Source organism: Balaenoptera musculus, chromosome 11 (genome assembly GCF_009873245.2).
Source record: "Balaenoptera musculus isolate JJ_BM4_2016_0621 chromosome 11, mBalMus1.pri.v3, whole genome shotgun sequence".
Taxonomy (NCBI): Eukaryota; Metazoa; Chordata; class Mammalia; order Artiodactyla; family Balaenopteridae; genus Balaenoptera; species Balaenoptera musculus.
In genome coordinates, this window is record NC_045795.1 from 70,784,314 (window position 1) to 70,808,438 (window position 24,125).

The 24,125-nt window shown below is 40.1% G+C and overlaps 1 protein-coding gene and 1 non-coding gene across 5 annotated transcripts in view; both read right to left on the reverse strand.

Annotated features, from left to right (window-relative positions):
• The window catches only part of ERC2 (ELKS/RAB6-interacting/CAST family member 2), a 962,898-nt gene that overhangs the window by 367,231 nt on the left and 571,542 nt on the right, over nt 1–24,125 (reverse strand). The window lies entirely within an intron of this gene.
• Nucleotides 9,508–9,625, reverse strand: LOC118904611. The gene has a single exon (XR_005022060.1). It is a non-coding gene; the product is annotated as a U5 spliceosomal RNA (small nuclear RNA).

A 24,125-nucleotide genomic window follows, 5' to 3' on the forward strand; every position in this document is an offset into this window, starting at 1 on the left:
AGAATCCTAAAGATGCTACCAGAAAACTATTAGAGCTAATCAATGAACTTGGTAGAGGAGCAGGATACATAATTAATGCACAGAAATCTCTTGCATTCTTATATACTAATGATGAAAAATCTGTAAGAGAAATTAAGGAAACACTCCCATTTACCACTGCAACCAAAAGAATAAAATACCTAGGAATAAATCTACTTAAGGAGACAAAAGATCTGTATGCAGAAAACTATAGAACACTGATGAAAGAAATTAAAGATGATACAAACAGATGGAGAGATATACCATGTTCTTGGATTGGAAGAATCAACATTGTGAAAATGACTATACTACCCAAAGCAATCTACAGATTCAATGCAATCCCTATCACATTACCAATGGCATTTTTTCAGAACTAGAACAAAAAATCTTAAAATTTGTATGGAAACACAAAAGACCCCGAATAGCCAAAGCAGTCTTGAGGGAAAAAAACGGAGCTGGAGGAATCAGACTCCCTGACTTCCGACTATACTACAAAGCTACAGTAATCAAGACAATATGGTCCTGGCACAAGAACAGAAACATAGATCAATGGAACAAGATAGAAAGCCGAGAGATAAACCCACGCACCTATGGTCAACTAATCTATGACAAAGGAGGCAAGGATATACAATGGAGAAAAGACAGTCTCTTCAATAAGTGGTGCTGGGAAAACTGGACAGCTACATGTAAAAGAATGAAATTAGAACAGTCCCTAACACCATACACAAAAATAAACTCAAAATGGGTTTGAGACCTACATGTAAGACCGGACACTATAAAACTCTTAGAGGAAAACATAGGAAGAACACTCTTTGACATAAATCACAGCAAGATCTTTTTTGATCCACCTCCTAGAGTAATGGAAATAAAAACAAAAATAAAGAAACGGGACCTAATGAAACTTAAAAGCTTTTGCAAAGCAAACTACAAACAAGACAAAAAGACAACCCTCAGAATGGGAGAAAATATTTGCAAACGAATCAACGGACAAAGGATTAATCTCCAAAATATATAAACAGCTCATGCAGCTCAATATTAAAATAACAAACAACCCAATCCAAAAATGGGCAGAAGACCCAAAGAGACATTTCTCCAAAGAAGACATACAGATGGCCAGGAAGCACATGAAAAGCTGCTCAACATCACTTATTATTAGAGAAATGCAAATCAAAACTACAATGAGGTATCACCTCACCCCAGTTAGAATGGACATCAGAAAATCTACAAACAACAAATGATGGAGAGGGTGTGGAGAAAAGGGAACCCTCTTGCACTGTTGGTGGGAATGTAAACTGATACAGCCACTATGGAAAACAGTATGGAGGTTCCTTAAAAAACTAAAAATAGAATTACCATATGACCCAGCAATCCCACTACTGGGCGTATACCCAGAGAAAACTATAATTCAAAAAGACACATGCACCCCAACGTTCCTTGCAGCACTATTTACAATAGCCAGGTCATGGAAGCAACCTAAATGACCATCGACCGACGAATGGATAAAGAAGATGTGGTACATATATACAATGGAATGTTACTCAGCCATAAAAAGGAATGAAATTGGGTCATTTGTAGAGACGTGGATGGATCTAGAGACTGTCATACAGAGTGCAGTAAGTCAGAAAGAGAAAAACAAATATTGTATATTAACGCATATATGTGGAACCTAGAAAAATGGTACAGATGAACCGGTTTGCAGGGTAGAAACTGAGACACAGATGTAGAGAACAAATGTATGACACCAAGGGGGGAAAGTAGCGGGGGGTAGTGGTGGTGGTGCTGTGATGAATTGGGAGATTGGGATTGATATATATACACTAATATGTATAAAATGGATAACTAATAAGAACATGCTGTATGAAAAAATAAATAAAATTCAAATAAATAAATAAATAAAAGGAGTCAAAAAGTGCCTACTACATAAAAACAATGTTTTTCTTAAAATGTTTTAGCCAAAATTATAATATAATTATTATCAGTGTTCAAATAAGTTATTCCTTGGTTTCCAAAAAAAAAACCAAACACCATATGCTAACACATATATATGGAATCTTAAAAAAAAAAAAAAAAGGTTCTGAAGAACCTAGGGTCAGGACAAGAATAAAGACGCAGATGTAGAGACTGGACCTGAGGACACAGGGAGGGGGAAGGGTAAGCTGGGACAAAGTGAGAGAGTGGCATGGACTTATATATACTACCAAATGTAAAACAGATAGCTAGTGGGAAGCAGCCGCATAGCACAAGGAGATCAGCTCGGTGCTTTGTGACCACCTAGAGGGGTGGGATAGGGAGGGTGGGAGGGAGATGCAAGAAGGAGGAGATATGGGAATATATGTATATGTATAGCTGATTCATTCTGTTATAAAGCAGAAACTAACGCACCATTGTAAAGCAATTACACTCCAATAAAGACATTAAAAAAAAAATCATCTCCACAACCGCCATTACCACCATCATCATTGTTGTCATCTCCATCATCAGCACCATCATTACCTTCAACATTACCATCACCACAACCATGACTATCATCATTGGGTCATCATCACCACCACCACCATTATCACCATATCTCCTATTTAATAAGTCCTTACTTAGTTCTTTTTACCCATGTCCCTAAGATACTTTCACTCTTTTATGCATTGAACTTCTATCAATCTTTAATACTTAGTTTAAACATCACTCCTCAAAGTTCTCCCCACCTCACAGGCTAAATGAATTGCTCTCTCACCTCTGTGGAACCACTGAAAAAGTCCTTTGTACATGTATAGGTTATAATACAATGTCTTAGTTATGCAATCCTCTCTCCCTACTTTCAGCTCCTAGCACTGAGTCAGGTAGATTTCACAACACTATGCAGAGCCCCCCTTTTAATAGCTTTAATGAGATATAATTCACATATCACACAATTCACCCATTTAAAGGGTACAAGTAAATGAGTTTTAGTATATTCAGTTGTGAACCCATCACCACAATCAAACTTTAGAAAATTTGCATTACCCCAACAGAACTCCATACCATTAGCAGTCATCCTCCACTTCTTCCCCCCAGCCCTAGGCAACCACTAATCTATTTTCAGTCTCTGTACATTTGCGTATTTGCATATAAAATGGATCATACAATATGTGGTCTTTTGACCCTGGCTCTTATTACTTAGCATGATGTTTTCAAGGTTCTTACATGTTAAAGAATATCAGTACTTCATTTTTTTTATTGTCAAATAACAGTTCATATATGGATATACCTCATTTTGTGTATCCATTTATCATCAATTCATCCATTTGGGTTGTTTCTATCTTTTGGCTATTATTCATAATCCAGCTGAAACATTCATGTACAAGTTTTTGTGTGGATATATGTTTTCATTTCCTTTCAGTATGTACCTAGGAGTGGAATTGCTGTTTCACATGAGAACTCTGTGTTTAACATTCCAGAGAATTACCAAGCTGTGTTTCCAAAGTGGCCACACCACTTTACAAGCTCATCGTCAATGTATGAGGGTTCCAGTTTCTCCACATCATTATCGACACTTGTTATTGTCTGTCTTTTTTATTACAGCCATCCTAGTGGGTGTGAAGTGGTGTCTCGTTGTGGTTTTGATTTATATTTATTTATATTTCCCTAAAGACTAAAGATAGTGAGCATCTTTTCACGCACTTATAGGCCATTTGTATATCTTCTTTGGAGAAATGTCTATTCAAATCCTTTGCCTTTTTAAAATTGAGTTACTTGAATTTTTATTGTTGGGTTGTAAGAGTTCTTTATATATTCTGATGCAAGTCCTTTACCAGATATGTTTGCAAATATTTTCTCCCATTTTGTGGATTGTCTTTTCTTGATAGTGTCATTTGAAGCACAAAAGTATTTAATTTTGATGAAGTCCAATTTATTTTTTTCTTTAGTTGTCTATGCTTTTGGTGTCATATCTAAAAAGGCTCTGTCTAACCCAAGGTCACAAAGATTTATACCTACGTTTTACTGTAGGAGTGTTATAGTTCTAATGCTTACATTTAGGTCTGTGATCTATATTGAGTTAATTCTTGTATATGGCATGAGAGAGCCCTTTACATAGCTTCCAGTTTTCAGAAATAGATAGTCCACACATTTTTTTGTATATCTCATATACACATTAGCAATAGTTTCTTCTTCAATTGCAGCAATACTCAAGTATGCTTTATCATGAGTATTTCAGAGAGAAACCTGGCATTCAAGATGTCCTGAGAATTTTACACAGAGGAATCTAGAGAAGTTAAAATGACTGTTTATCATCAAGATACTGTTAATCTTGATAAATTTTTTGAAATTTTGATTTTATACTGTCCTGTGATATTTTTCATTGCCTTAAATGATTTCTATAATCTGAATATTGAAATTCAATAGGTGTTTATGGTTTCTTGGGTTTTGGTGTCATTTCTTCTTCTTCCCTCCCTCCTTCCTTCCATCCCTCCCTCCTTCCCTTGGTTTCTCCAATCTTCCCTTCCTTCCTTTTCCTTCCTTCCTTCCTCTTTTCTTCTTTTGTCCCTGCCCCCCTGGTCAATTCCTTTCCTCCCTTCTTTTCTAAGTTCCTTCCTAACTACTATCCTCCCTTATTTACCTATTAATTTCCTTTCTTAATTCTCCTCTTAACTAAAGTGTAAGCTCACTGAAAGCATCTGCTATAGGTCTTAGTCATTTTCATAGCCCTTTACCAGCCACCACCATCCCACTGCCCACACACAGTGCCGAGAATTGAGCCTGGCATGTGGTAGGTAGGTACTCAATAAGTGTTTTATGATTTAATTTGAATAGTTAAACCCTGTCCATAGCTCCTAACCAAACTATAAGGATTCCCTTCTCCCCAGTGACTGTATATGCACTATTCCTACCATTTTCAATTTTGCAAAAAAATTTATACTAACTGTAGAATGAGAAGCATTTCTCCATGTAAATGAAAAAAATTGAGAGAAAATAGTAACAGTACAATCATGACTATGCAAAATGTAGGAACAGAAAAAGAGACTAGAAAAAAAAATCAAAATGTCAACTCTTTTTCTTGGGTAAATGCTTTCTTCTTGTTGCTAATCAGTATTCTTATAATATGCACATTTAATTTCTGTTTTTAAAAAGAGAAGTCTCTTTCAAAATAAGTATTACTTATACTTGATTTTTCAGATATGAAAAGAGATGTAACTTCACTGCTATTAGTCACTTGAAAATGTTATACAAGAAGAAAGCATTTTTATAATTACAAAGCTCTACACAAATATAATTTACTAGTCTTATCTTGAATAATAATAACACAATGAATCTACATCACCCAATCCATTATACTGTTTAAAATATGTAGCAATCATAGAATTTCTGATTTATTACAGATAATTTTCTATATTCAGTTGACCCTTCCATGATGATAACATACATCCTCCTCTTCTCTCCTGCCTTACTGACCCTGTGTACATTTCAACATATTAAAGATGAATTTAGTGGTTCCTTAATCTATAAATGAAGTAGCCTCTATACCTCCTCTGAGTTTTATCAGAAAGCACGAGTAATGTGTGTGTGGTCTGTACACAAATACACATGTACAATGAAGCCCTGCATCTCCAATAGGCAGGCTTTGCCCTGCAGGTGTGGCAAGCTGGAGATAATATGACCTGTGTCTAAGATGCAGGAACATCTGCTGCATTCCTGGAAATGGTCTGTTGGTTGGATTTAAGAACCCAGGAGCCTGTAGTTGATCAGTTCTGTTCTGGGTGCCACTGAGGCCCAAGGAAATGATGCTAAGACAGTTCAGGAGACAAGGGCATAATTCAGTCAGTTTACAAAGACAGAAAACAAAAGCAATCCCTGGCAACAGAAGCCAGCTCTCCTTCTCTCCCAGCTGATTTTGGAGAGCCCTTGCCCTGTGGACTTTGACATCAGAGGCTGAGGCTCTCCTGGTCTTCCACTGGCTGCTGCTTAATAAAAACACCATCCCATTTTGATCATCATTATTTCCTCAGTTAATAAAGCTTAAAGAAGAAAGCATGTTTTCGAGATGTTAAGGGGTAGAGGCTCAATCTGGCTGAGGTCCGCCTTGGCAGGAATCAACTCTTTTCTTCCTAAGGTTTTATATTCTTTTGGTAAATTTTTTGTATTATTTCAAATATTAAAATAATGAAACATTTGGTTATGGGATGGAAAGTGGTTCAAGTTTGCTGCCACAGAGTTTCATGTATACACTTTTAGGTGCATTAAACAGCAAACTCCAAGCTGGAGTTTTAAATATTTTCCATGCTCAATATCTCCCTGAAAAATTCCAGACCAGTTCTGGGAACCCCTTTCATTGTGTACCTTATTTTTAAAAAAATCCTTTCTTATTATAAACATATAAATTATTTCCAACACCATCATGAAGGAAAGGTAATGCTGAAAATTTCATATTCAATTACAGTTGACCAATGTGAATGTAAGCAATGTTACTATACATTGTGGAGATAGCATCTCTAATGGCAGGCTGGGAAAAATGACTTGGGTTAGTAGCCAACTTTCAATGGCCACATGTCAAGAAGAATGTGAGAATGGAAGGAAAAGGGGGCTCTAACCTGCTTGCAGGGAAACTTTGTTTTAAGGCAAAGATAAGGTTAGGAGTCAAGGATGATGTGGTAGAAGGTTAGCTATTATTGCATACTTCTGGGGGTGACATTTTGATCCCCTTCCCCATGTAAGTGGCCATTTTCCAGCAGAAGCTTCCAGAGCTGTTTTGGGCTTTTGGCAGGACCCAATCTATTTAATCACTGCATTATTTTAATTGGCCATTTAAATATTGTATTTGATTGTAAGTCCCATATGAAACACTCCTCATATCCCCCTTCATTACCTGGCTCACTTCTCTCACCCATTAGGTCTCACATCAGCCATTTATTCCTCCTGGAAGCTTCCCTAAACCTTCATGCTTCCTTCCAATCTGGATTAGATGTCCCAATACCCCCCAGAACCTTCCTTATCAGAGTACTTACTCCATCTTCCTCATTAGTGCATGAGCTTCACTAGGTAGGGACCATGTCACCAGGGTCAGACTCAGTGCCCTGTCCATAGAAAGTGCCCAGTGACTAACTGTAGAATACACAAAAAAAAGAATCCACAGAATATCGAATGGAGATGGGTTAGAATACTGAGGGTCCTGTAAACCTGTTACAAGAAGAAGAGAAAGAAGAACTGGGTACTTTGGAGATAAGAAGGTTCTACAGCATGGAGGGTACTGGGGACAGGACAAGACAGGAGAACGGCCTTAAATACTCAAGAATTATAAAGAAGGTCTAAATGCTTAAGCAGCCTCAAAAAGCAAAATGTAAAAGAACTAAAAAAGCAAGAGGGTGAAATGATGAAGAAAGTTATTATAGTACAACAAAAGGCAAACATTTAAGGGAGAGTTCTCTGAAGAGAGAACACTGAGGAGTAGATTTATTAAGAGTTACTAAGTATCAGATCTATCCTAAGTGTTTTATATGTATTAACTCATTTAATCATCAGAGAAACTCCACAGGCAAGGTAACGTCATTTATACACTTGTCAATGTCACAGTGCCAGTAGAGGAAGTGGCAAGGCAGAGATTTAAATCCAAGTCATCTTTCCCCTCAAAGCCCAGGCTCTTGACCCTTGTGCTAATGTATTCCTTGTCAATGCTGGTGCCAGGTAGAGGTTAAAGGACTCCTTCTCAGAGATGCTGTTGAGGAGTTTAGGGAACATCACCAGATGAGAGGACAGGCTGATAATATGAAACACTAAGTTCCCATGATGACACTTAATTGTCACCATGCAGTCTTGCTTGGCTCAAGGCTAACTGTCAACCAAACTGTGATGGATATAAAGTCTGTTGTGGTGTGAGACCCTAGCCTTCACATTTCCCTATCCTTCTGGGACACCTTCTCTCTCCACCTTCTATTGCAGCCAGGGCGAGACTGCTGCCCAAGTTCCTGGCCCACATGTTATGCCTTCTTGAATCATTCCCCTGTAGAGTAACCAGATTTGAATACCAAGGCCAAGACAAAAATATGGTTCAACCCAAAGATATCCCATGGTAACCTAGTCAAGGGAGAGAAGGGCAAAGACGATATTTGGATATGGAAACCATTCTATTGCTCCCTCAAATCACCAAGGTTGGATGTACAAAAGACATTCAAATAATGAAGACATCAAGACTAGAGTTAAGGTCTGGGAAAATGGGGACTATGTCTGAGCCGTGACTAGGTCAGCATCTAGTGCAGTGGGTGGACCCTAGTTACTGCTCAGTGAATTACGATTGAATTAATTAATGACCAAATGCTCTAGAGCAACTGCAGAAAAAAATTTTTCCCAATGAAATGGAGCTTCTGGGGGCAAGCAGATGTCATCATTAACAAAAATAGTGCAAGAAGCAAAATGGTTATGTTCAGGCCTCAGCAGAGATTCAGGAGTTTAATCTTATTACAAAGAAAGCTTAACCTCAGTTACATTCCCTGCAGAAAAGCTACGATTAATCAATACCCAAGAAACTTTAGGCATAGAAGATGCAACCAATCATCAGTTCATGGTCACACTTTGGAAGTTGTTGTTTGTTTTCTTTCTTCAAAAAACCTGAAGAGTTACCATGCAGTCAAGAAGTTGAAAAGAGACAAGATCAAGAAAGGCCTACCCTTCCAGTCATGTGTAGAAATGTCCATAATCACCAAAAGATAACAAAAACTCTACCCATGATGTAATCACATCAGTCCTGGGAACACTGAGACTTAGGCATAAGCCAGGATGAACAGAACTGAAAATCAACTGAAGAATGTGTCAAGTGGTGTAAATCTTTCTGATTTCCCTATATAATACCACTAAATGGTCCATTTTGCTGCATTATAACAACATTAAAAAAAAAAAATTAGAATCTAAGCCTCTCACATTTGGGTCCCAGTGGGTTTCAACCTTATGGGGGAAGCCTTCGTTAGAATTGTTCTCCATCTTGAAGTGTTTGTAATTTGGTGTCACAAATGTTTATCTGAAAAAAGAATGTTTATATTGAAATATTTATGAATGAAATGATATAATGTCTGGGATTTGCTTCAAAATAACCCAGGGATAGAAGTGGGGAAATGTGGGATAGGAAGGAGACAGTACTGGCAATGAGTTGAATAATTGCTGAAGTTGGGTGAAGGGTACGTGGGGTTTCATTTTACTTTTGTATGTAACAGACATTTTTAAAAAAAGGTTTAGCAGTAATTTACCCAAGCCCATTGAGCCATCAATTAGAAAAGAGATGATTCTCACAGGAGTATGCCTCTCTGTTTTATGGAAGCACCCCCTGCTTTAAAGAAAGATAAAACCAGAGCTCATCAATATTAGACTTAGATCTCATTTGGGTGTTTCTCGCCAGACACCTGCATGGGTCCTACATTAAAAGGCAGGCTTCTCAAGGTACTTTTTAAAAAACATTCTTTAGTAGGGAATTTTCAATTAACCAAAATTCTTTAAAATTCTCTTCTCTAAATATAGGCATTTGACAAATTCATCATCATTCTAAATGAGAAGCTTATCTAACTTCAATATATTGTTCATTGAAAGGCCTTCTCCATGGAAATCTTTAGTAAAAGGTGAAAGACTTATTCGGTCTGAAAAGAAACCAGAGTATGAAACGCCTCCTAAGAAATGAAAGTATCCACAGGGGAGTTGGGAGTCAACGTGGCCGTGTGGGAAGATGCAAAGTTAGCGGTTCCCCACAACTAGGGTTCCTGCTGGCAGCTGGTGGAGGACTCTGATGCCCAAGGAGACGAGAGGAGCCCCAAAGTGAACCAGTAGGATGTAGGGGGACTGAGGGAGGAGGAGAAGTGGAGGCCAGACAGGATCAGCGCCCCTGAGGCAGGGAAGATCAGGAGAGGCAGGCAGGAGGGACTCTCTGGGAAGAGCGGGAGAGGAGCAGAGGGTGACTGCCCTGCCCACTCGGTCCGGGGAGCCTGCTGAGCTCCCAGGCCGGTCCCCTGCCCTCCAAAGCCCCCTCCAAGCCACGTAGGTCCTTGGGAGCATAGGGGGGTGGCCGGGGAGATCAGGAGAGGCAGGCAGGAGAGGCCCTCCAAGACAGGAGAAGGGAAAGGAGAGGAGGACATTTTCCCCACCCACTCGAGTCCAGGAAGCCTGCTGGACTACCAGGTGACATTCCCCGTCCTCTGAGACCAGGGGTGGGGGGCATGCCTGGGCCCCTTCTGTTCCTTGAGCCTAAGTCCCATCCCCTACAGCCCCAGGGCCTTTTCCAGCCCTGAGGGTCCTGAGCACCACCCCAAGCTTGCCCTTGCTTAGTCCCCGCCCTCCAGAGCCAAGGCCTTCCCCCGCCCTTTTTTTTTTTCCTTTTCCCTCTTCCTCTTTTTCACTATTGTGGTACTGATGTACCTTCCAGTTGTTGATTCATCTATATTTTTATTTTTATATTCTTTCTAACATATCTGTTAGCTTCCTAGTCTAATTTTATTTTTTACTTTGTTATTTTTCTCTTTTTTTTTTATTGCCACCCCGGGCAGCTTGCGGGATCTGGGTTCATGAGCGCTGAGTCAGGCCGAAACTCCTTCAGTGGGAGCTCCAAGTCCGAACCACTAGACTAACAGAGAACCTCAGACCCCAGGGAATATTCATCAGAGTGAGGTCTCACAGAGTTCCTCATCTCAGCACCAAGACCCAGCTCTACCCAATAGTCTACAAACCCCAGTGTTAGAAGCCTCAGGCCAAACAACCAGTAAGACAAGAACACAATCCCACTCATTAAAAAAAAAAAAAAAAAAAAAAAGAAGGCAAAAAAATATGTCACAGATGAAGGAACAAGGTAAAAACCTACAAGACCAAATAAATGAAGAGGAAATAGGCAATCTACCTGAAAAAGAATTCAGAGTAATGATAGTAAAGATGATCCAGAATCTCAGAAATAGAATGGAGGCACAGATTGAGAAAATACAAGAAATGATTAACAAAGATCTAGAAAAACTAAACAACAAACAAACAGAGATGAACAACACAATAACTGAAATGAAAAATACACTAGAAGGAATCAGTAACAGAATAACTGAGGCAGAAGAACAAATAAGTGAGCTGAAAGACAAAATGGTGGAAATAACTGCCGAGGAGCAGAATAAAGAAAAAAGAATGTAAAGAATTGAAGACAATCTCAGAGACCTCTGGGACAACACTAAATGCACCAACATTCGAATTATAGGGGTCCCAGAAGAAGAAGAGAAAAAGAAAGGGTCTGAGAAAATATTTGAAGAGATTCTAGTCGAAAACTTCCCTAACACGGGAAAGGAAATAGTTTCCCAAGTCCAGGAAGCACAGAGAGTCCCATACAGGATAAACCCAAGGAAAAACACAACAAGACACATATTAATCAAACTAACAAAAATTAAATTCAAAGAAAAAATATTAAAAGCAGCAAGGGAAAAACAAAAAATAAATTATAAAGGAATCCTCATAAGGTTATCAGCTGATTTTCCAGCGGAAACTCTGCAGGCCAGAAGGAAGTGGCAGGATATACTTAAAGTGATGAAAGAGAAAAACTTACAACCAAAATTACTTTACCCACCAAGGATCTCATTCAGATTCAACGGAGAAGTCAAAAGCTGTTCAGATAAACAAAAGCTAAGAGAATTCAGGACCACCAAACCAGCTTTGCAACAAATGCTAAAGGAACTTCTCTAAGCAGGAAACACAAGAGAAGAAAAAGACCCACAAAAACAAACCCAAACAATTAAGAAAATGGTAATGGGAACATACATATTGATAATAACATTGAATGTAAATGGATTAAATGCTCCAACCAAAAGAAACAGACTGGCTAAATGGATACAAAAACAAGACCCATATATATGCTGTCTACAAGAGTCCCATTTCAGACCTAGGGACACATACAGACTGAAAGTGAAGGGATGGAAAAAGATATTCCATGCAAATGGAAATCAAAAGAAAGCTGGAGCAGCAATACTCGTATCAGATAAAATAAGACTTTAAAATAAAGACTGTTACAAGAGATAAGGAGCGACGCTACAAAATGATCAAAGGATCAATCCAAGAAGAAGATACAACAACTATAAATGTTTATGCACCCAACATAGGAGCACCTCAATACATAAGGCAAATGCTAACAGCCATGAAAGGAGAAATCGACAGTAACACAATAAGAGTAAGGGACTTTGACACCCCACTTTCACCAATGGACAGATCATCCAAAATGAAAATAAATAAGGAAACACAAGCTTTAAATGATACATTAAACAAGATGGACTTAACTGATACTTATAGGACATTCCATCCAAAAACAACAGAATACACTTTCTTCTCAAGGGCTCATGGAACATTCTCCAGGATAGATCACATCTTGGGTCACAAATCAAGCCTCGGAAAATTTAAGAAAATTGAAGTCATATCAAGCATCTTTTCTGACCACAACGCTATGAGACTGGAAATCAATTACAGAAAAAAACTGTAAAAAACACAAATACATGGAGGTTAAACAGTGCGCTACTAAATAACCAAGAGATCACTGAAGAAATCAAAGAGGAAATTAAAAAATACATAGAAACAAACGACAATGGAAACACGATGACCCAAAACCCATGGGATGCAGCAAAAGCAGTTCTAAGAGGGAAATTTACAGCAATACAATCTCACCTCAAGAAACAAGAAACATCTGAAATAAACAATCTAACCCAACACTTAAAACAACTAGAGACAGAAGAACAAAGAAAACCCAAAGTCAGGAAAAGGAAAGAAATCATAAAGATCAGAGCAGAAAAAAATGAAATAGAAATGAAGACAACAATAGCAAAGATCAATAAAACTAAAAGCTGATTCTTTGAGAAGATAAACAAAACTGATAAACCCTTAGGCAGACTCATCAAGAAAAAAAGGGAGAAGACACAAATCAATAAAATTAGAAATGAAAAAGGAGAAATCACAACTGACACCGCAGAAATACAAAGGATTATAAGAGACTACTACAAACAACTCTATGCCAATAAAATGGACAACCACAAAGAGATGGACAAATTCTTAGAAAGGTACAATTTTACAAGACTGAACCAGGAAGAATTAGAAAATATAAACAGATCTATCACGAGCAATGAAATTGAAACTGTAATTTAAAAACTTCCAACAAACAAAAGTCCAGGACCAGATGGCTTCACAGGCGAATTCTATCAAATATTTAGAGAAGAGGTAACACCGATCCTTCTCAAACTCTTCCAAACAATTGCAGAGGGAGAAACAGTCCCAAATTCATTCTACAAAGCCACCATCACCCTGATACAAAAAACCAGAAAAAGATACTACAAGAAAAGAAAATTATAGGCCAATATTACTGATGAACATAGATGCAAAAATCCTGAACAAAATACTAGCAAAGAGAATCCAACAGCACATTAAAAGGATCATACACCATGATCAAGTGGGATTTATCCCACAGATGCAAGGATTCTTCAATATATGCAAATCATTCAATGTGACACACCACATTAACAAATTAAGGAATAAAAACCATATGATCATCTCAATAGATGCAGAAAAAGCTTTCGACAAAATTCAACACTAATTTATGACAAAAACTCTTTAGAAAATGGGCATAGGAGGAACCCACCTCAACATAATAAAGGCCATATATGACAAACCCATAGCAGGCATCATACACAATGGTGAAAAACTGAACGCATTTCCACTAAGATCAGGAAAAAGACAAGGATGTCCACTCTCGCCACTCTTATTCAACATAGTTTTGGAAGTCCTAGCCACAGCAATCAGAGAAGAAAAAGAAATAAAAGTAATACAAATTGGAAAAGAAGAAGTAAAACTGTCACTGTTTGCCGATGACATGATACTATACTTAGAAAATCCTAAAGATGCTACCAGAAAACTACTAGAACTAATCAATGAATTTGGTAAGGTTGCAAGATAGATAATTAATGCACAGAAATCTCTGGCATTCCTACACACCAACAACAAAAAATCAGAAGGAGAAATTAAGGAAACACTCCTATTTACCATTACAACAAAAAGAATGAAATACCTAGGAATAAACCTGCCTAAGGAGGCGAAAGACTTGTACTCAGAAAACTATAAAACACTGATGAAAGAAATCAAAGATGACATAAACAGATGGAGACATATACCATGTTCTTGGACTGGAAGAATCAATATTGTGAAAATGTCTCTACTACCCAAAGCAATCTACAAATTCAATGCAATCCCTATCAAACTACCAATGGCATTCTTCACAGAATTAGAACAAAAAATCTTACAATTCATATGGAAACACAAAAGACCCTGAATAACCAAAGCAATCTTCAGAAAGAAAAATGGAGTTGGGGGAATCAGGCTCCCCGACTTCAAACTATACCACAAAGCTACAGTAATCAAGACAATGTGGTACTGGCACAAAAACAGAAATGCAGATCAATGGTACAGGATAGAATGCCCAGAGATAAACCCACGCACCTATGGGCACCTAATTTACAACAAAGGAGGCAAGAACATACAATGGAGAAAAGACAGCCTCTTCAATAAGTGGTGCTGGGAAAACTGGACAGCTACATGTAAAAGAATGAAATTAGAACAGTCCTTAACACCCTACACAAAAATAAACTCCAAATGGATTACAGACCTAGATGTAAGGCCAGACACTATCAAACTCTTAGAGGAAAACATAGGCAGAACACTCTATGACATAAATCACAGCAAGATCCTTTTTGACCCACCTCCTAGAGAAATGGAAATAAAAACAAAAATAAACAAATGGGACCTAATGAAACTTAAAATCTTTTGCACAGCAAAGGAAACCATAAACAAGACGAAAATACAACCCTCAGAATGGGAGAAAATATTTGCAAATGAAGCAACTGACAAAGGATTAATCTCCAAAATATACAAGCAGCTCATGTAGCTCAATATCAAAAAAACAAACAACCCAATCCAAAAATGGGCAGAAGACCTAAATAGACATTTCTCCAAAGAAGATAAACAGATTGCCAACAAACACATGAAAGGATGCTCAACATCACTAATCATTAGAGAAATGCAAATCAAAGCTACAATGAGGTATCACCTCACACCAGTCAGAATGGCCATCATCAAAAAAACTACAAGCAATAAATCCTGGAGAGGGTGTGGAGAAAATGGAATCCTCCTGCACTATTGGTGGGAATGTAAATTGATACAACCAATATGGAAAACAGTATGGAGGTTCCTTAAAAATAGAACTACCATATGACCCAGCAATCCTACTACTGGGCATATACCCTGAGAAAACCATAATTCAAAAAGAGACATGTACCACAATGTTCACTGCAGCACTGTTTACAATAGCCAGGACATGGAACCAACCTAAATGTCCATCGACAGATGAATGGATAAAGAAGATGTGGCACATATATACAATGGACTATTACTCAGCCATAAAAAGAAACTAAATTGAGTTATTTGTAGTGAGGTGGATGGACCAAGAGTCTGTCATATAGAGTGAAGTCAGAAACACAAAAACAAATACTGTATGCTAATGCATATGTATGTAATCTAAAAAAATTTTTAAAGTGTTACTGGGCTTCCGTGGTGGTGCAGTGATTAAAAATCCGCCTGCCAATGCAGGGGACACAGGTTCGAGCCCTGGTCCAGGAAGATTCCATATGCCACAGAGCAACTAAGCCCGTGTGCTACATCTACTGAGCCTGCGCTCTAGAGCCCACGACTACTGAGTCCAGGTGCCACTGAAGCCCGCACACCTAGAGCCCGTGCTCCGAAACAAAGAGAAGCCTCCGCAATGAGAAGCCCGCGCACCGCAACGAAGAGTAGCCCCCACTCTCCGCAACTAGAGAAAGCCCACGCACAGCAACAAACACCCAACGCAGCCAAAAGTAAAATAAAATAAAAATAAATAAAGTAAGAAACAATGGTACTGATGAATCTAGTTGCAGGGCAGGAATAAAGAGGCAGACATAGAAAATGGACTTGAGGACATGGGGTAGGAGGGGGAAGCTGGGGCGAAGTGAGAGTAGCATTGACATATATACACTACCGAATGTAAAATAGTTGGCTAATGGGAAGCATCAACATAGCACAGGGAGATCAGCTCGGTACTTTGAGATAACCTAGAGGGGTGGGATAGGGAGGATTGGAGGGAAGCTCAAGAGGGAGGGGATATGGGGACATGTGTATGCATATGGCTGATTCGCTTTGTTGTGCAACAGAAACTAACATAGTATTGTGAAGCAATTATTCTCCAATAAAGATTTAAAAAAGAAAGTATCCACAGGAAAGTTCTGGAGCTATTTAGGAAACCGTTGTTCCAGAAACATAAGATTACAGGCAATGCCCGAACATGAGAGTAGATTACAGAAAGTTCACATTGAAATCAGTTGCATAGAACTAAAGAGTCTATGTCCCCAAAGAAAATGTCCTTGAATTATAGACAATTATCTAGGCTACCTACTAAAGACTAAAGATGGATGATACTGTTAAACAGTGGGAAGGCTCCTTTCTAAGATTTATGAATCTACCTGGTCTAGGGCTGCCTGCCTCCAGAGGGCAGAAGGCCTATGTGCAGGGCATGGGCCAGTTTAAAACTCTATTAGTGTCACTAACATTGGCTCAAGGCTCAGAGTATTGCAGGAGGATGGTGGGCTGCTGGTCCAAGGTGAGAAACTGTAACTGTATGCAGGCTAGGGATAGACCAGCACTTCTCAACCAAGGGTGATTTTGCCTTCAAAGAGGACTTCTGGAACTATCTGGAGACATTTTTGATTGTCACAAGTGGAGGAGGGGGATTGCTCCTGGCACCTAGTAGGTAAAGGCCAGGGATGCTACTAAACACAGGACAGCTCCCGCAAAAAAGAATTTACCAGCCCAGTGTCAGTAGCGTTGCTGATGAGAACCCCTGGACTAGAGCAATACTTGCCACAACAATTCCCTCACAGCCCCCCTGCGTGGAAGCATGAAAGTGTTCAGGGGGGCAGAACACAGACCTGGCAGGAAGAAGGGAAAGAGAGGGGCGCCTATCTCTACCACTCCTATAGCCAATCTAAACCCAGTCCTGTAAATTCAGCTCCCTACGGGTCTCTTAAAATCTTCCACTTCTCTCCATCTCCACTGCCACCACCTTAGGACAAGCTCTCCCTACCCGAAAGACTGCAGCAGCTTCCTAAGTAGTATGCCCACATCCAAATCTATCCTCTGCACAAAAGCATCTGTATGGTGTGGTGGTCAAGCATGTGGCCAGACTACTTGACAATGCTGAGAGGTTCAAATCCCACTTTTGCTATGTGACCTTGGGCTAGTTATTTAACCTCTTTGTGCCTCTGTTTCCTCAAAAGTAAAACGAGGATGACAACAGTACTTATCTTAGAGGATGTTGTGAAGATATTGTTTATATTTTCAAAGCTCTTCAGAAGTTTCTGGCACATGGAAAGTATACTGTAATTGTTTTTTATTATTTTCAAATCATAATCTGATCATGTTACTTCACCCCAATGGGTTCCTGGTCTTAGGATAAGTACCAACTCTCTGACCATGGCCCCTAAGGTCCTGGGTAGTCTGGTCTCTGCCATCCCTCTAACCTCAATCAATCCTGCTTTCCCCCTTTGTCTCTGTGCTTCAGCCACACAGGCTTCCTGTGAGTTAATGGAAGGCATGTTTCTCCCTTCTGCCACAGGGCCTTTGCACAGGCAGTCTCCTCCTCTAGAATGTACTCCCCAACCTGACTCCACTCACCAACCCTGGCTCTTCATTTAATGAACTCTCACCTAACACATCATGGCATATCTTCAGGGAGCCCTTCTACTACCTTTAGGATGCTCTCATGGCTCCACAGACCTTTCCTTTTGTGCACACTTATCCCAGCTGTAATTCTACGTTCAGATTTCTAATCCTATAATTGGACATCAGATTGTTCATTCATTCTCTCACTAAATAACTGACTTCCTGGATGACTTGTTTTATGAATGAGTCAGTGATTGAACAGGCGATTGGATGAGTAGGCGTGCTGAGCTTGCACCTCAGTCTGAAGTGCTGCATTAGAGCAGTTGCTGATCAAAGATGCAATGCCTTTAGCTTTATGGGAACCCCAAATGCCCTGAGCTTGGATCTAAGGATGTTACCCATGGCCTGGAGGCAGCTGAATTGCGCTCTAGCCCGGGACCCCTAGAATACTCTCTTTCCTCCCATCTCAAGAAATTCTTCCTTGTTCAGTCAAACCAACTTCCCTAAGCCTAAAGAATAAGGGAGGAATATTTTTTCCTTGTATATGGTGGGAGCAGGGGGCTATTTTCATTAGTCCTAAGACTGAGGCTGACTCTGGGAACATCAGCTCCACATCTTTCTGGGGTCAGGGCAGCAGCAGTCATTCATATTCAAAAGTCATTGGAAAAGCACCGTTTTTAAAAAAAATCACAGAATGACAGTTTTGTTTTAGTGTTTTGACTGTCGCATCAAGCAATCTGCTTCTTTTTCCAAAATTACTTACTATGGGAAATGTAAACATTTTTTAACAATGCTTTCTCAAATCATCCTAACAAATCTCACACACGTGACCACAGCACCATGGCCTTCCCCACTGTACTGGTCTGGGTTTGGCCGGAAACAGACTTCACCACAGATGAGTCCAATGAGGAAAGTTCAATGAAAGGACTACAGAGGAGAGGTGGGCAGGGTTAATAAAACAAACGCGTTGAGGCACCCAGAAACTGGCAACAAGGGGTGGCTATTACTGCAGCTCGGGCTGAAGGGGCAAAGGAAACATGAGTTAATCCCAGTGCCAGTGGGAACCATGGATGGGGCATTGCTAAGAGGAGCTACAGTCATAGAGAGAAGTCCCTACTGCCAGAGATGTGGCCCCAGTGCAAGCAGGGAAGAGGGAGGAAATTCTCTAGCCTTTTTTTCTTCCCACCCTCCCATCTCCTGCAGTGCCTCCTATAGGCCCTGGACCCAACCAGAAGTCAGCCAGCAAAGGAACCCCAGCAATGCACTGTACAGGGAGCAGCTTCCCAGGGCACAGTCTCCCCTCCCAAAGAATGGAAGGGAGAGCAGAGAATAACCACTTCGTGTACCCAATCCCATACTGCCTTAGAATAAAACCTTAGAAATGCATTGAAGGGAAAGTTTTACAGGAAAACATCCAGAGATAGAGCCAGGAAGAGAAAGAAGCACCAAGCTCAGGGCTCAAAAAGTGAACACACAGACACCATTTTCAAAACAGAACAGAAAGACAATTTAACTTTTATCATAACTGTGGGCTGGCACTAGCTGCAGTATACTCTGCAAATCTCTTCAAATAAGCGAAGGGTTGGGTGTGAGTAACAACAGATTCTCAAAGAAGTTGGCCAAAGCCTCCTGCAGGTTCAAATTAAGGTCCTAGGGATATTGGCTTAACCCAAAGATCAAGTCAAACACTGCATTTCAATTTTCACAATCCCTTGGTTCCCAAATTCCATGACTGGAAAACAAAAGAGTTTGGCCGTTCTTGACCGGCGGCTTGGCTTCAGGCTATGGTTCTCAATTGCTTTGCTCCTGAAGAACTGAGTGGCCTCCCCTCTACATCTCACTCTCTAGGCAAGACTGCCAGAGCCAGCCCTTTCTCCGCCCCCAAACACGCATGTGTGTGTCTCCCCCCCCCCCCCCCCCCCGCTCCTCACACACACACACACACACTCTTCTTCCCAGGTGCTCGGTCTGCCTCCTGCCCAACAGTCAAAATGAGAATCTAGCAAGACAACCATTATGTTGAGAAAATAAAGAAAATATTTTGACGGCTCTCACTTTATAGGGCACCAGAACAGGGGTAGGAAAGGGAGAGGAAAAAGGAAGAAGAGGAGAGAGGAACATGAGGAAAAGGAAAGGAAAGGAGGAAAAGGAAAGGAAAGGAGGAAAAGGAAAGGAAAGGAGGAAGAGAGAAAAAAGAAGAAAGAGGAGATTGGGTGGAAGAGAAGGCAGGGGTGGATAAGGTAGGGGAAAGGAGGAAGAGGTAGCTAGCAAGAGTCAAATTTTCATCAGCATTCATTCATTCCTTTATCAAACTTTTATTAAGTACTTTCCAGGGACCAAGAACATCCAAAGCCCTCCCCACCTCCATGCTATGCCTTGTCCTGTAAGTCTTCAGTGACTTGGGAGCCTTTTGTTATGATGCCCTCTGTCACTGAGGCTGCAGATCTTGATGTTTCCCCTCTACATCCTCAGGGTTGAGGCTTCCCCTGATAACAGCTACAGTATATTTTACCTTCACAAAGAAGATACTACAGGGAGGCAGAGAAACCCTACCAGTTGGGATTTTCCCTGAGTCCTGCCCTTCGCAGTTCTGGCAGACAGCTGGCATCTGGGCCACAGTCTATTTCCCACTGATGCCCCTGCTCTGGAATACATTCTCCCACGTATGGTCCTCATTTTTCTTCTGTCCTTTTTTCTCTAAACGACCACTGCAAGAAGTGGTTCCTAGGAAAAGAACTAACTACCCAGTGGGCTGTGATGAAAAAAAGAACAAATGGAAAGGAAGGACAAAGGTAGAAAGTAAAAGGGGCATCAATTTATAGGGCTGGCTGGAGGACTGGCCAATTTCATACTCTTAATTTATAATTTATAATTTATAGTTGGACAAACTGAGGACCAGAGCGATCCAAAGGAACCTGCTCTTGGAATGAAAGAAGGACCACAACTGCCCCCTTTGACTTGCCATACTTTAGGAGGTTGGAAGGCCTGTACGTTTCTCTTTCCCTTTTTTAATGGTTGATCTTCCCTAGCCCCAATGGAGCTGCTGCTGTGAAGATGGAGATAACATGAAGTATGGTGCTTGGAATAATTTAGACTCTACAATACATAAGCATTTAGATTATTTAACTGCTGATTATGATTATTTAAGCTGAAAGATTATACACTCTAGCTCAGAAAATGTTTGTATTTCCATTAAAAACCACCAGGCCAAGGGACCCATTTGACTGACAGTTTTCACTATTAAACCTATATATGCAGTGCATGTTTTTGGCCAGAAGACAGTGTCTCCCCTTGCTTTGTTTTAAGATAAGGAAGCTGAGTTCAAAGGCCTCCTCCAACTAGCTCTCTTCCTGCCCCTTCCCTCCCATCATCACCCCAGCCCGCTGTCCTGTTTCCCCAATGCGAGTTGAAAGAAGCACCTGTTTGCCAACTGCCTTTTATTTAATCAAAACTGGTCCCACCATTACAAGAAAAATTCTTACAACAACATCCTGAGTTTTTCACTAGGAGACAGTGTGATGCAATCTGTCAGCGGTTAAAATCATAGAATGGAGTGTCAAAAAGACTTTGAGTTCCAGGCGTCTGAGCCTCAGTTTCTGCATCTACACAGTGGAGGTAATAATACTCCCCATCTCACAGGAGGTGACATACTCAGCCCCTGCCTGACATGTAATAAGCACCTAAGAGTTGTTCACCGGTAATATTAATCCCACTGGCCAAAGTCTGCATGCAGTAAATCGTACATATGCCTGGTCTAGTTTAATTCTCTGAAGACATTTTAATCAAAGATAGTACAATCCTTAGGGCAGGGAGAGTGAAGGGTTCTTGATTCTACCTGACATGAAACTTAACCACTGATTCTTTCTCTGTAATAGTTTGTGAGACACATCTCTGCTTGGCTCATATATTTCACATCTAAAGAGTTTTATGAAAAATAAATGAAATGTACCAAAGTACAGGAAAATTCGGTTGTGGTCTTATTAGAGAGGACAGTGTCTTAAACCAAGCAGTCATTTTTGGCTTTTGGCAAAAGTTCCTACATTCAAATAGAGTTCCTTAAGAGAAGAAACAAAGAAGATTCCAGCATCTCCTAAATATTATTCATGTTCCAGATCACTTATTTAGCAGATTTACTGGTAGATTTCCACACTGAAAGGAATTGTGGAGATCATCCCTCTGTCCCCTACCTGGGGATGGGAATTCTCTCTATAGCACCCAGAGCAGGTGATATCCCCCTTCCCCCAGGATTTGCTGACATACCTCAGGAACAATCTCAAAAGGCTACAGAATTCTGACTGGTACAAAGCACTGAAGGAAGGCCTTCCTCCTCTTAAAGGATGATTGTGCTCTAGCACAATCATCTGAGGCAGCATAACTCAAGTCCATTTCTTTTCTCTCATGTCACCCCTTTAATAGCTGAAGGGAGAATCTGCCTCTTGGTCTTCTCTAGACTAACACCCCTCACCCATCAGCTATCCCAACCATGATGAGATTTTTCAGGTATCTCCAAACCTGTTCACTCACCACATGACTCTCCCATAGTTTACCAACACTGTTACCCAGAAATGAACTCAGATATATACTGGACATGCATGCATACAAGTATATATCTGTTAGGAATACTATCTCTAAAAGTATAGTTGCAAAGTTATTTTTAAATGCTCAGTGAGATAACATACCAGTTGACACTTTTTTTTCATACTCAGTTTACTTCAGCAGACTGCTAGTTGCCCCCAATACCCCACCACCCCTTTCCTTCCTTGGGTTCCCTAAGTGTTAGCTGGACATAGAGCCACCCAGCTACAGTCTGCCTGCCTTCTTGCATCTAAGTGTGACCATGTGACAAACAATTTCTGTTCACTTAGAACAGTGCTTAGATCGGTGCCTAGGGCGTAGAACAGTCCTTGCAAGCAATGAATGCTCAACAGCTATTTATCGAATAAACTGTTAAATGACTCAGATGTTAGTGGATGGTATGTGCAACTTAAAGGGCAGGGAAGTTCCCTTCTCCTTTCTCCTGTCTGCTTGCTGGAATGTGGATGGAACGGTTGGAGCTGAGGCAAAAACTTTGTATCACGAGATGGACACCTCTCATGTACAGAGAATAGCAAAGCACCAAGGCAGAAGGAGTGTGGGTCCTTGGTGACTATGCAGCTACTTGTATGAGCTTCTGGAATGTGGGGTTTTCTGTTCCTCGCATTGAAGCTAATTAGACCATTCCACTACTCTAAAGTTATTTTCTTTGTAGTTGTTTTGCTTACCCACTTCATGTACAGCAAGCCTTTTCTCTTCCACTAAAGGCCCTAAGCCACTAACTTCAGGGCTACAAGAGAGAAACAGAAATTTTGAGTGGTAAGCTACTGTCCATCACGTGACTACCTGCAGCTCAGACCACAATTGCTGTTTAATGAGCAGTCCTTCTCTCTGCCACCCGTCCTCAATCACTGCAGGTAACTTATAAAGCTGTGACAAGCTTCACTAGTGTTTTCGCTGACTCAATTTTTCCTTTTAGAACTTAGCAGGAGGTAAATAAGAACAGACAGACTGGGACATTCTAGGACACATTAACATAGTATTTAATATATATTTTAAACTGTGCATGCCAAGGTTTTTCTAAACAAACCATTCATTGATTAGAGAAGGAATTGCACTGTAGCCCCCTCCCTATAAAAAACTGTTGAAAGCATGAGGTCAATTGGAATTTGAAGATGGGATCAGTGTATGCTAATTATAGTCAGTTTACCTAACATATTAATATGTCACACATTATACATATATGACTTTTACAGCTTATAAATCACTTTCTCGTAAATGCATAATTTCATTCAATCTCCATAACATCTCTTGCAACTGAGTTTATCAATTTTAAGTAACAGTTGCCCTCAAAACTCCTCTCCCAGGCTCCATTTATCCTGTCCAAATTACCAGGCACTTAGGATTCCTTCCTAAAGAAATGTGATTTGTCTTTTCTCATGTTGGCATGAAGTAAAGAATAAATTGATTTTATCATTTTCTGCACCATGCCTCTCCTTTGAAGGGTACTTACCTAATGAGTGCCTCTCTCAAAAGAGATCCTAGATCAAAGAGGCCAACAGGATAATGCCTTGGAATAAGCCGGGGTCTTACCTCACTGTAAACTTCCTAAAATAGCCCAGTGTATACAAAGGCTTTTGAGGCTATCTAGAGAAGATGTCTAAAATGCAACAATACCCGGTAAATTAAGATGGATATCACAATGTCATCAGATGAGATAAAGTACAGAGGTCCCCTTAAAATCTTTACATAAGTATGAGAAATCACCTCAAAAAGTCTAAAACACGCACTTCAAATTACGTAACTTTTAACCAGCTCTCAAAACCCTTATTCATTCAGTGTTTAATACTAAATGGAACATATCAGTTAGCCTGCCTGTCTGC